Source organism: Sphaeramia orbicularis, chromosome 12, assembly GCF_902148855.1.
Source record: "Sphaeramia orbicularis chromosome 12, fSphaOr1.1, whole genome shotgun sequence".
NCBI lineage: Eukaryota > Metazoa > Chordata > Actinopteri > Kurtiformes > Apogonidae > Sphaeramia > Sphaeramia orbicularis.
The window spans coordinates 33,468,157-33,481,519 of record NC_043968.1 but is presented as its reverse complement, the minus strand read 5'-3'; the positions used below and the strand labels follow the sequence as shown (position 1 = coordinate 33,481,519).

The 13,363-nt window shown below is 38.2% G+C and overlaps 1 long non-coding RNA gene across 1 annotated transcript in view; it reads right to left on the bottom strand.

Annotated features, from left to right (window-relative positions):
- Positions 1-474: 474 nt before the first annotated feature.
- Positions 475-13,363, bottom strand: part of LOC115429891 (uncharacterized) — a 39,895-nt gene continuing 27,006 nt past the window's right edge. Inside the window, exon 3 of the long non-coding RNA XR_003936839.1 lies at positions 475-853. This is a non-coding gene — a long non-coding RNA (uncharacterized LOC115429891). The remainder of the gene's footprint in view (positions 854-13,363) is intronic.

Genomic DNA, 13,363 nt, shown 5'->3' with positions numbered 1-13,363 from the left:
CAGATAAATATGTATGACTCCACCGCGGTAGGTTTCCTGCTTTGTATGCTAATGATCTTATACAAGTTTAATAATGCAACAGTGGTGCACTGAGGGTGGGGAGGCAGAGGAGGCAGCGGGGACTGACGGACTTGAGGATCCTTGCAAATCCTCGTGAGATAAAATCTGACTGGTGAGGTAGCAGATTACATTTAATCTACTAATTAGACTGCAAATAGTCTGATTTCTATGCAGAGTGTAGGTATAAGGTGCACTTGATAAAACAGGTTATTATGTATTATGCATTACCTGAGGTATATTAGAAGGATGATCACAAGTATCTGAAGAAGTTACAGCAGATTATTAAGACAGAACAGTTTAGGACAGGGACTCAGCAATGAAAAAGTATGTTAACAATACTTGAACTATAGTTTAAATCCAATATAGGTGACTGCATTTCCATTGTACATGTATATATTTCTTTATTTGGATGCAGCTCCATATATAACATGTTATCGTCTTATAAAATATGATTAATTGATACGTAATCATCATCTCCCAGTTGTATTCATTCCCATTTATACCAACCACAGTATAGAAATATAATAGTATAAGTTAATACAAGCCAAATGAACACTTTTGATATTAAATGCTAACTATGATATTTACTGTATATTTTGCTGATGATATTACTATACCTGTACTTTTATGGTGGGATGATGCTTATAATGAGAGAAAGAAAGAAGAGTTGTTTGGAAATCTACTCTATATGTTTTGTGTGCACACTATAAACTGCACAGACATCACGGTGGATGTAGTCGACAGCGTTCAGGATCCTGAAGTCTCATGTCTCTGCATCAGGTCTTCAAGAATCCTGCAACAAAGAACAACAGAGAGGAGAGAGGAGACATGAGGTGTGTTCAAACGGAATATTAATTCAACCTGAGGAATGAAAACATTATTACTCCACTGCTGGTGTTTGGTTATTTAATGAGTCAGTCTTATGGGTTTATTATTGAATTAAGGGTCATTATGTTTTGTTTGCTCATACCTCTAATAACAGCACAACCCGGTGAGGCCCCGTCGGAGTGCTGTCTGTGATTCAGTCGATTTACACTGCCAATCGAAAAAGTTTTTCTGACTTTCTGGGGCACATATGTAGGACTTTTTTTTTTCTTCCAGAAACTTATGAAGGTTTAAAGACCTTGTTTTTCAGACATACCCACAACTTACAGCCTCACAGAGCCATTTACCACAAACCAATTGCACCCCTTGTTGAGCAGCAACCACTTCTTGATGACTTGTGCGATTTACAGAGCCTAATGAAAACTTAATATTGAGCACACTCAGTCATTTCTGCACCTGCTAACATCTCCACTGAGGTGGAAAGTGTTGACAGGAGGTGAATTTAGAATTAAAACTGATAGGTGTAAATACGTGGGTGAAATATAGTCTCTCTAATCTCTCTTTACAAATACTGGAGTTTTGAGTCTCACCTTTACATTACACATATTTTGGAATGAGGACTGCCTGCCCTCACACTCAAGAAAGTTTAGCTTTTAATTTATCATCTAAAAGGGCCTGGAAATTGTTTGGGATAACACTCCACACAATGAGCTGTGACATCTTCATTGAAAAATGATTGATTGGGCTGCCACGGAGTGAGGCTGTTTGAGAGACAGATCACTCAAACAGTCAAGCTGTAAAAGCCCAATAATATGATGAATGGTCTATTTACCCAACAGATGAGGAAAGACTTGCATAAAGATTAAACGTGTGATTTTGGATGTGTCCTGGTCATGGAATAGATAGAAATTTGAATAATATGTCTGTGTTCACTGTCAGAGAGCAAAGTTAGAAATGAATTTAAGTTGCAACTGATTTTTCTTGAAGTACGATTAATGCTTGGCTCATTCATCACCTCAGATTGTCTTACAGCTGGAAGAAGAATGGGATTATTGATTATGAAGTGTGCTCTTCACACCTGTGCGGCTCCCCACCCACACAAATCTAACAGCAAAAGGCCACCAAGAAAGACCAGAAAGGGAGGAAATTCACAATAAATCATTTGACTGCTTGTGTCAACTTTTAATGTATTCTTTGCGCACAATGAAACGTTTGACTCACATTATCATTACGGCAAAACTATTATTAGTTTCACATTATTCTTTTTCACTGGAGGCCCTTGTGTCTATATACTCATGTATCATCGTTGGGCCATTTAACACTTAGAATGCGCACAAACTGTATCTTAAGTCAAGTCACTAATCACTTAACTAAACAATGTCTCTGAGGATCAAGAGCGTGTTGATAGAGTGACCCAATTTTTTACACATAGCATCTATAATTGATGTGCAATAGATGTACCAGCCTCAGATCTGATAAGAGCTTAGCTCTGATGGATCTCCAGATAGGCTTTCGTGGGGGGAACAGATGTAGAGTCGTGCATCAGAGAGGGATGGGGTTGCCTGCGATCGTTTCCACCCTGCAGCGAACAAAATAGCCCTCATATATCCCTGTAATCTGCATTAGCGCCGGAGCACAAGCCAGGAGACAGCACAGAGGGGGATGAGTAATGGGGCTACCGCTGATTTGGCAGGCCTATATTACACCTCAAAACTGAGGCAAGCCCAACTGGTGAGAATATGAAATGAGGATGTCACAAATGAACATCATCCCCCTCAACGCACTATTTATCAGTTCATATTACACCCAAAAACAGCTACTTGTTTACACCAAGCACTAGGGCATTTTTACGGTTTCTGTTTTTCAAACTGATTATTGAATAAGGCATTTTCCAGTGTTTTAAGTAACATTTTGTAATGCTCCTCTTGGCACATTTCTGCTTTGCCTGGTATTTCTGCCCAGAACTCAGTAGGTAGTTGAATGAGTAATGACCTAACTCTGGTTTGGCATCTTCTGTCAGTATTACAACCAAAAAACAATGAGCCACAAGCAGTTCTCTGACTGCCAAACGTACAAACATCAGCCCCAAGCCAGGGCAAGAGACTACAGAGTCTGTCCACCGACCACAGTGGAGCACATAACCTCAAAAATTACATCCAGAATAATGTTCATCATGTCCCTAAACCCAGAAGGAAAAAACAATTGGCCTTATCTGCTTTGTAATTTACACTCATATTTATTTAATCTGTATTAGAATTAATGAGTGAAGTTTGTTTGAACTGGATATTTTTAATCATTTGAGTAAATTTTGCGATGCAAGAAACTTGAGCTGTAACCCAAATAGCTGTGATGAAATAAAATGTTTGAGAAATCTTTTCATCTCATCTCAAACGCAGCTAAATCCTAAGAAGTGAGGATATAAATGAGAGCATAACAAATACCATCCCCAACACAGCGTCTGGCATTAAACTCTTGTAATGGCTTGTAACAGGATATGCTTACTTGCTATCTGAAATTAAAGCATAGATATAACATCCCTCGAGGCCAATCAACTAGTTATGTATATTCTTCTGGGACATTAATGCACTCCTGCAAACTGTGTGTGTGTGTTTGTGTGCGAGTGTGCATCTTTGTTGCTTCTGTGTCTGTAAAGCAGATTAATTTCCTCTCATAATTCATGGTTTCCCATATTAATAGACTGATTCGGGTGCACTCTTGCCTCTATTTACAATTAAAATATCTCATAAACAAAATACACAGCTCAGGGAGAGAATACTGTATCCACTCAGTGCTAACGTTGTTATTTTTTCCCCCCACTTTGAATAGAAATTCAATTAGAGAGATCGCAAGCTGCAACATAACAAATGGTCCAAAAGTTTTACTTCTTCATCAGATATAACCAAATCATTTAATCAACACCGGTGCCTGAAAACATCAGCATATGGTGGCATTAAATTTACATCATGGAGTGATATACAGCACAAGCGTCTATATTTCAACCCATCAGTTTTCAATTCAGCCCTTATTTGATATATATACTGCTGCTGGCTTTTCATTATGGGAGCAACAAATCAGCAAAATGGAGCGATGAAAAGTGGAAAACAAGACCAGCTGTAAGTCCAAACAATATCCTACAGAAGTGCCTCCTCAGATAATTAGTCTGTGAGGATGAATAGGTGTAAGATTGTGTCCATTTACTTTAATCCTTTATTTTGTCTTTGGTGTTTGACGCACAAGGACGGTCTGTTCTCGTTGAATCTACAAAAGCTCATTTAATCTCACAAGCTTTGCCTGAGCTTCTTTGTACAACATGTAACTCATGCAGGTCCTGGTATCATTAGCAGACCACCGTAGTTTCAGTAGGTTATTGTTTAAGGCATGTGTGAAACACTCTCGCCGGTAACCTAGGTAGCCTCTATGTTTCTGCTGCTGCACTTTTTTTTTCCACTGCAGGGGCATAAGAAGATTGCTTTTTCCATTTCACGTGTCTCGACGATAAAAACTGCTGGTGGAAGCATTTTGTAAGTGAGTAAAAGATTAACTCCTGGCTCGCTATTCAAGTACAACATCTGACTTACCTGCAAAGGTGGAAGGTGTTGTTAAAAAGTTTGGGTGGTTATATTTGTTTATTTACTGAGAGAAATAAATTGGTTTTGTTTTTGTTCACAACAACATTAACAGCTAACTAGATGGACACTAGAATTTCCCCACTGTTAGATCAATAAAGTCTTGTTATGTTATGTTATGTTATGTTATGTTATGTTATGTTATGTTATGTTGTCTTGTCTTAATACCCTTCATGGATGCTAGTTTTCACTCTTAATGCATAGAGATTAAAAGGTAAAAGAGTGAAGGACAAAGTTTATGGCATATTAGCACATTTGGAAATTTATGAAATTCTGCTGCTTTCTGTAGTTTAGCAGCTTGGATATCGTTGCCGTAAGGAAAGTCACAGCAGTGAAACTTTCCATCTTTCCAGTGACAGAGTTTTGAATGAAACCAAATTGTGATTTGCGATAATGATCTCTGTAAGAGTGAGTAATATTTGCTGTTATTTATTATTTTTGTCTATTACTTTTTATTTATAAACTTTAACACACTTTTTAACGTTTACCTTTTCCCCAAATGAATGAAAATGTGCTTTTATATGCAATCAAAATCTGTTGGTGTCAACCCTTAAAATGTGAAACAACTATGATATGATGAAAATATGTGAAATATCCCATGATATATGCATGCTGTGGCTCTAAATCTATACATTCTCAAAGACTGTCAATATCACAGAGAATTTACTGCAGAGTCTTCTTTCTTTATTAAAGTCACAGTTTGAGTTTGTGTCCAGGTCATTGAGCAGGATAAAGACCCACTTTTGTCCTGTCAGTGTACATTACTGTAAAGAAAGCATGTTTATGTAGGGCAGCTAAATGAAGAAATTATTAATGGTCTAAAAATCAAAATTGACCTCCAAAGTATGTAACAAATCACCCTTATCTAGTCCGTCCTTTCCCTTTCTCCCTTTCTCCCTTGCTCTCCCCTCATTCCTCCTTTCATTACTCATCATTGAAGGTTTTCTCTCTCCCGTTGACTCCAAAGTGAGAACATTTTCATGAAGGCAATAAAACGCTCATCAGCAAAGGGCTGAAATGATTTTTTAATATGACGACATTTTAATGAGGACTGAAGGAGATGGCTGGTTTGGCTGATGGCAGCTCCTCTTTATCAATGAGTGGCAGGGAAGAACTAATGGCACTAAAACAGGCAGGCCGCCTAGTCTCCGTTTCTCCCTCTCTCATATATTTTTATTTGTGTGAACTAAATTAAATTTTCATGTATTTTAAAGATATAAAACCTCTCTACAAGGCCACTGATCACAGGGAACTTAACAGCCATATTTGACCTTTTTCTGGACAGTTATGTGCACCTTTCGCTCTCTTCTTCAACACCCCCTGCCCGCTTTACGCCTTTTGTCATTGATTGGAATTTAATCTGAGGACTTCACAGTTTAGTTGTCTGAGAAAACCTGTCAGATGTGAGTGCTGAGATTGAGCGCGGTGCCAAAAGGTCGTGTTATTGGACTTGAGAGCATCGTGATGAAATTGCAGGTAGTGCCAGTTCAGTGTTTGAAGTACACAAGTCATGAAAAGTCCACAACTACAGAGGCAGAAAAAGCCCTTTGAAACATCTGAATTGATATTCTGGGTTTATAAAGTTATTTTTATGTTTAGAAGAAGTTACAGACCTTTTGCAGGGAATGGCCTGAATGCAAGTACTGTAATACAGCTGAGACATGTTGTAAATTAATGTCACAAAAGGTGAAAGCACATATATTACTGCCAAGATGTGCAAAATTAGTGTCAAAATGTGTTGTGAATGTGACTTTCACTTGATGCCTTGAACCTAATGAGTTGTCAAGAGAAGGAACAAGCCAGAGCTTTGATATTGTAGTGGAGTTGTGATAAGCAGTAAATGAATGTCACAGAGTCACTCACTCAGATGCTTTACTCATTACATGTTGTTATATACCAGTGTGATGAGTAAAGTGCTTACCACCCATTTTACACACTGCGTTGCTCTGTATTTTTTAATGAGACTTTTGCTTTATTATCAGTGAGTGGTCAGACTTGGCTGACTTTGCTGCCCAAGGTCAGGACAAAAGCGATTTGTGGAGGAGAGCCCCCTGCCCACCAGACGCTAAACAAAACCACTTCTCTGCCTCCTTCCTTTTACCATACAAGGTCGTCTCATGCTGGCTACGCCTCCGCAATTAGCATGCAGCCTGTGGCGTGGCCTGTCTGGCAGCGAACACACAAGCACGGCGATCTGCTCTCCTAATGAGATGCCAGTCAGTGAGGAAGCCTGTGGGACTGTGAAAATAAAAAAAATTAAAAACCTCCTGGGGTGTTTGTGCACCATCTCATGGGTGGTAGAGGAGACTATTGAACTGAACAGCCGGCCGGGGCAGGGCAGGATACTCATTTTAGATAACACACACTCTGTGGTGGATGCTTTCATCCACACTGACATACTCTATTATGAATGTATGCATCTGCAAGCTTTCGCAGCTTAGGAGACGTTGTTGCCTAAATGCTTGGAAACTGATCTTGTTTATCACTGAATGACCAGTGGAAGCAGCGGATATGAGGTATCAATCCTCAAACATTAAAGGAGTAATATTTGGCTGTTTTAAATGGAATTATGCATTTTAAAATATTTCCCTGTGGTCTACATAAACTGTAAATGCTATGCTTGGGTCTGAATTCTTCAGTAATTCAACTCCACAGGTCCATCTTCAACCCTATTTTTGTAATGACACCAGAAAGGTCGTTTTGAGCGCTGGCCCTTTAAATAAAAATAAGCCACTTCACGCCCCTCCCCCTCCAGGTTGTTCAGCCACTTGTGTTCGTTAATACAACCAACAACTAATCATTAAAGGTAATCGGCTCGAAGTTTGGACATATTTTCAGGATGGACTACAACCGCTGCTGCTGACAAAAATTATGTTTATCAGAAGTCTTGACCTTATATGTGCAAATGTTGTGACATAACTTTTTCTAAAACGCAACAAATTAAGCAGGAAGTGAAACAGGTTGTAGAAATCCACTCCATTTTTGGCAAAATGAACATAAAGATAGCTTTGCAGCACCTGGAGGGTTCAAATTCAGACTTTATGAACTATTAGGGTCCAAACACACTAAATGAGCCAAAGACTAATAAAAGTGGGTTTAGCAAAATGTGACCCCTTTAAATTATTTTTAGATGGAGAGTTGTGTAATCATTAGACATGGTTGCTTCTTCTTGGAATAACCTACAAAAGGACCAGAAATGGTGGGGGAATTTAAAGGAGCTGTATGTAAGAATTATTTTCCAAGTAATCATAAAATGGCCCTGACTTTCACCAGACATTAAAGAATCATGTTCATTTCAAATACTGATATCACTGACAGTAGTAGTCCAAGTGTCAGCCCCCAAGTAATGCCTATGTTGTCATTTTCTGTTTTGGTCTGATGCTCCACCCATCACCTACCTGCCAATCACAAAGTCAGTAGTGTTTCAGCATCCAAGTTGCCAGTTCCCACTGAGCTACAGCTTGGAACATTTCTGATCCCAAATGTCTAATGTTACTAAACCTAAAAGGCCTTGTTATGATTCCCAAACTGGGGCACTGTTAAGGGGGGGGGGGGGTAAACATGACAAATTTATGGGGCCCAGCATTCCCGGGGGGGCCCATATAGTAGTGGAGTGGGCTCGGAGAGTTAGAGGAATAGTAAAGCGTCTTCAATTTCAGTTTCACTTCGCACCACTCAGACAATCACAGACCATGTGCCACTGGTGCTTTAATTACTTCGCAAACAATCACGCATGAAGCATAAAAATAATTAACAGACGATAAACTTACAGTATAGGACTCACCACTGGCCATGGTAGCTCCTTGTAGTAGACGCTCATGCTAGATCTGGCAACCTCTAGTCTGGGGGGGGGGGGGGTACAACGCTCTACTTTCTATTGGCCACATACCTACATACGGCTCCATTAAGCCTGTTTTAAAAGGATCAAGAGAGTAATACTTTTGGCATTTTATTTCAAATCAGGCATCGATGTTTTATTAATTACAAGTTGTAACAATTTCTCTGTTGCTTTCTTGGCTACTCTTCATCTGTTAAAGAGAGGATATAAAAATGGTAACTCTAAAATTAATAGATGAGTAATTTGTGTGTGGAAAAAAGCAGTGGAGGGGGTTCATGTGGCCTTTAGGGGATCTGTCTTGTAGATGTTCAAAGTTTCTTTAAGTATTGTATTTTGTGGTGGTTGGATGATAAACAATATTACCTAAATGCTAACATTCTTCACCTTGCCCGCTATTAATCTACACCTGAAATTGTTCAGCTGTAGATCTAATGTTGTCTTGAAGACTGAAAAAATCCATCACTTCCGTATATGCCATGTCTTTAGTATTCTCTCTTTTAGCCGGGGTGGATCTAGAAAATTTTACATGGATGGGTGAAGATGTGGCAAGAGATCTTTACACAGTGACATAGGAGGATGGGACGCACTACGCAGGTAAACTGATTCCACACAAGATCCACAAAATCGTCTTAACTGGTGTTACATCATGGACTGTATTAACACTCTCACCACCCACTCACTTCAGAAGTAGAGGGGATCGAACATTCCAAGCAGTGGCTCCGAGGCTTTGGAATACTTTGCCGCTGGTACTTCGCACCTTAAACTCGATTGAGTCTTTTAAAAAGCAACTGAAGACCTTCTTTTAGACTTTTAGTTAAGGGTGGGTTTTATGACTATTTGGTTTTATATTTTTATGCCTGTGTCTGTGTATGTAACTGTGTGTTTTTACTGCCTATGTATCTTAATTCTGATTTTATTGTAAAGCACTTTGTGAAATCTTTCTGCAAATTATTATTATTATTATTATTATTATTATTATTATATGTTCTTAATAACACTTTTTATGTTAAAAAAGTAAAATGAATGAAATAATGAAATAAAATGAAATAAAAAGCAAATACATTGGAAAACCAAAGTTAGACCTGAATACAAGGATGGTTTTACTTGATGGCACAGAATGCACCATTTGATATAATAACAGTTAAATTACATAATAGCTTAGAATCATTCTTGGTCTGGAGGGACTTCTTGGTCTTTATTAACGCAGAAAATGTGCAATAAAAGTTGCTTTTGCAGCATACGTTCTATTGATGTATTTTCTAATTTATTATTTTTTAACTTTATTTTAGCTGTATTTTATTTCTTTCACACATACACTTATACACACTTCCTGCCTTTGATTGAACTAAAAGTATAACTGATATTTACTTATTTATTATGCCCTTTTTGTCCAGCCATGGACAGGTGATATGCTGATAATATCCATTTACACTGTTACACTGATACTGTCCTGTTTAGTCTTTTGAGTTAAATTTTGGTTTTTACTTCTTTTTTTTCTAATCAAAAATTATAAGTATTAATAGCAAAAGGAAAACAAAACAAATTCCACCATAAGTAAGCATTCTGCTCTGTAAACCTTCCAATCATTATCTCTAATATGTAGTGAAACAGGATAAAAATCCCTTTTATTCATTAGTCCTTTTATTGTTTCATTTCAGATTTAAGAACACAAAAATTCGGTGACCCCTCTCATAGATCTGCCCTTGTTTTCAGTCTCGCCATTCTGTTTTGATGATGTATAATTGTATAATTTAGTGAAAATCCCACTGTGTCAAAGGACTCAGATTTTACTTAAATACTGTTTTTAGTCTGTTGGAAAGTCACAGACGTCATTCACAGTCAGAGATGTCCCAGTTAGACATCTCATAGTCTCATAGTGTTTATGTTGTCTTCACAAAACCACAAAGCACCAGCTGGATGTCTGTTTCAACCTAGTGTATAAAACCCAGCATGTCAAAAACTCAGCATGCCAAGTGTGTGCAGAAGCAAAGTGAAGCTGAGAAACCTTTTTTTTTTTTTTTTTTTTTTTTTTTTTTTTACAGATAGTGCAGTGAAGCTCAAACTAATCAGAGCAGAGAAACAGAAAAAAAACAGCATTTTATTTTATTTTTTCAGTCAAACAGTTTTAATTCACTCTCAGAGCCTGTTTATGGTGTTTACTGTATTATATAAATCACCATCATCCAAGGTAGGAGCTTCACTTCAGATTCTTGCTAATTGGTTTATTATACATTTTATTCACCTCAGAGCTATCTGTGAATAATAGCTGTTAATTATTCCTGTTATCAAGAACAACTTCGTCAATTACAACAGAATACAGATATAGTGAAGGTAATGATACTGAAAATATGAAATTATTAGTTGCTGCGTTTACTGACATTGACATGGTGACAATGAAGACTGAACAATTTTGTTGAAAAAAGTGTCTCCAACTGTAACTATAGGATCGCAAAAACAGTTTCTAATATGCTAAAATAAATGATAAAATATCCTCCCAGTGGTTTTTGATGTGCATTTAACTCAAAACTACAAGGTATATAGAGGAGAGATGCAGTCTGTGGTGATAAAATAGTCACACGAAGGCGTTCAAGTTAGCTTTAATAAAGCTCCAGTGTGAATTTAGTAACTTAGATGCAGTATGTACTAAACAACACTGAATGAGGCATAAAAACACAGACGACACTTTCCTATAGTGAGGAAGTCATTATGAAGCCGTTCTGTTCTCTAGTGCTGCCTCCAGCAAAACAAAGCTTTTAGGATGTGTGTGTATGTGTGTGTGCGTATACCTCTGTTTAGAAAATAAATCCCACAACAAAAATGGTAAATTGCTGCGATTACGAGGTATTAAACCGTAATATGGACAATATTACATCAATATGCAAGAAGCTCTCAGTTCAAAGAGGCAAAACAGAAAGGGTTTGTTTCTGGCTCAGATCTGGGTCTGATCCTCAGAGGCGTTGTGTATATGCAGTGTGTCATGTTTTGACCCAAATTGCTTCTTTTTTGCGAGGAGATTGATGTAACTAGGTCTTTAGGGGATCTGTACTACATGTTATACCTTGTTCCATGAAATTTTCTTTAAGTACAGGATTTTGTAGCAGATGAAAAGCACATGTAACCTAAATGCCAATACTCCTTGGTTTGATACATTTGAGACCAGTTACAAGAGATTTATGCTTAAATGGGTTTTAACTCATTTTTTCATTCTGTAGAACATGTCATTTCAGGAAAAATGCTCACTTTCTTCAGTGGGCCTCACAACTTGCTATATTGATGATGAGAAATTTCATAATCACAGTAGAGAAAATTTAAATTTGACTTATTTGATTGCTTTTTCAGAGGGTTGAAGGTTTATAAACTCTACATGGAAGCTTCTGGAAATTGATGTCACAACTTTTCTGTATGGGTGTGATACAGAGTGGCCTGTATGTGAGGCTGTATTTTAAGGACATCCTTCAGACTATGAAAATCTAAGAAAATCGTCCAAGAACCTGGAAAAAATTCATGTTTGGGTTCTCTGGAGAAATTTTCAAATGTCTGAGAGTACTGTTCATTCAGTATGTTCATCTGTACAGATATAAATAGTTTTTGGTATAAGCACAACCTTTCATTCAATAGTGGGATGGGTACTGATGCACTTACCTATCTATATGATAAAAAAGGTAAATGCACATGTTTTGTGTGCCTTTTTTACTGTTTGGTCCTCCTGCGTCACAGAATGAGAACTATACAGCTGATCATACACATCTTAAAACAGCCCTGGGGGCTAAAGGCGTGAAGCAGCGACATGCCTCACAAAGCCTCGCTTCCTGCTAATGGCCCCCTGTTTGTAATGGCATCCGTATAGCACCGCTTGACGAGCTGCCAAAGGGGGTGTTCTGTTATTGCGGAGCCAATCACCCACTAAGTATTTGCTGGCTCCTATTTCCTTTCTGCTAATGTGCGAGCCTCCCCAATGCCGCAGCTAAATCGACTCTTTACGCCTGACTTGTCACCCTGCAGCGACACGTAGAGAATCCCAAAGATGCATCGATGGAGGACAGTCCAACGTCTCTGTTGCCATGGATACGTTTATGGGCAGGGATGGGGCTGGGTGGGTTATGATGCTTTTACTGCAGCCCTAAATCAAGGAAAGTGATGGTGTTTGATGATTAGGATGATGAAGCTGACATGACCTTTGCAAGGGTGTTGTTAGGCGGTGATTGTTCACTTTAATGTGTGTTTGGATCCTCTGTGTCAGATGGTGTGTAGGCAGAGACTATGTTTGTCTAAACTGCTTCAGGACAAAGCTCAATGCAGTAAATGCTGAAAAGGCCAATGGGTTTGGGAGTATAAATTCTTTATACCTTAATATAATATGAAAGACGAAAAGTATAATTGGTTTTCTAGATGTATTGATCGCAAATTAAAATTTAGCTGCCAGCGTGTTTTTGCTCAAACACAGTCTTATTTTTTATAGCAGCATGTAAGTGTTGTCAGTTTTAGAACTATAGCATCACATCCAGTGCAGGCAGAGATAGTCTTTTAACCCTTCAGAATAAGATAATGATGCTTGATTAAGTGTCTTCCTCCATGTTTTTCAGACCTTCTTGTTATTTTTTAGATATTTATGAAGGTTTTTGTACAAGTCAAGACTCCTCTAGATATGTGCTTGGCAGCATATCAGCAAAACTATTTTACTCACATGGATTTTGTTTATTTTTTGTAAAATTGGGCATATCTCATGCTGGAAGAAACGTTTTTACAGATATCTTGAACCAGGTAGCAATGTCAAACTTAAAGGTCCAACCGCACAGTAAACAGAAAGGTGTCCTGCTGATAAGAGCACTAAATGCAAAGCTATGAAAGTGAGAGGGAAATAAAGTCAGAAAGATGGCTGTCATCAAGAGGTCTGTGTGGGAATGAGTAATATGTTAAAGCAAGTCGGCAGCAAAAAAGCCCAGACATACTTTGCCCCCTGTTATCGGCCCGCGCAGATGTGCCTCAGCCTTCTCTGCAGCGCTCCCATTCGCCA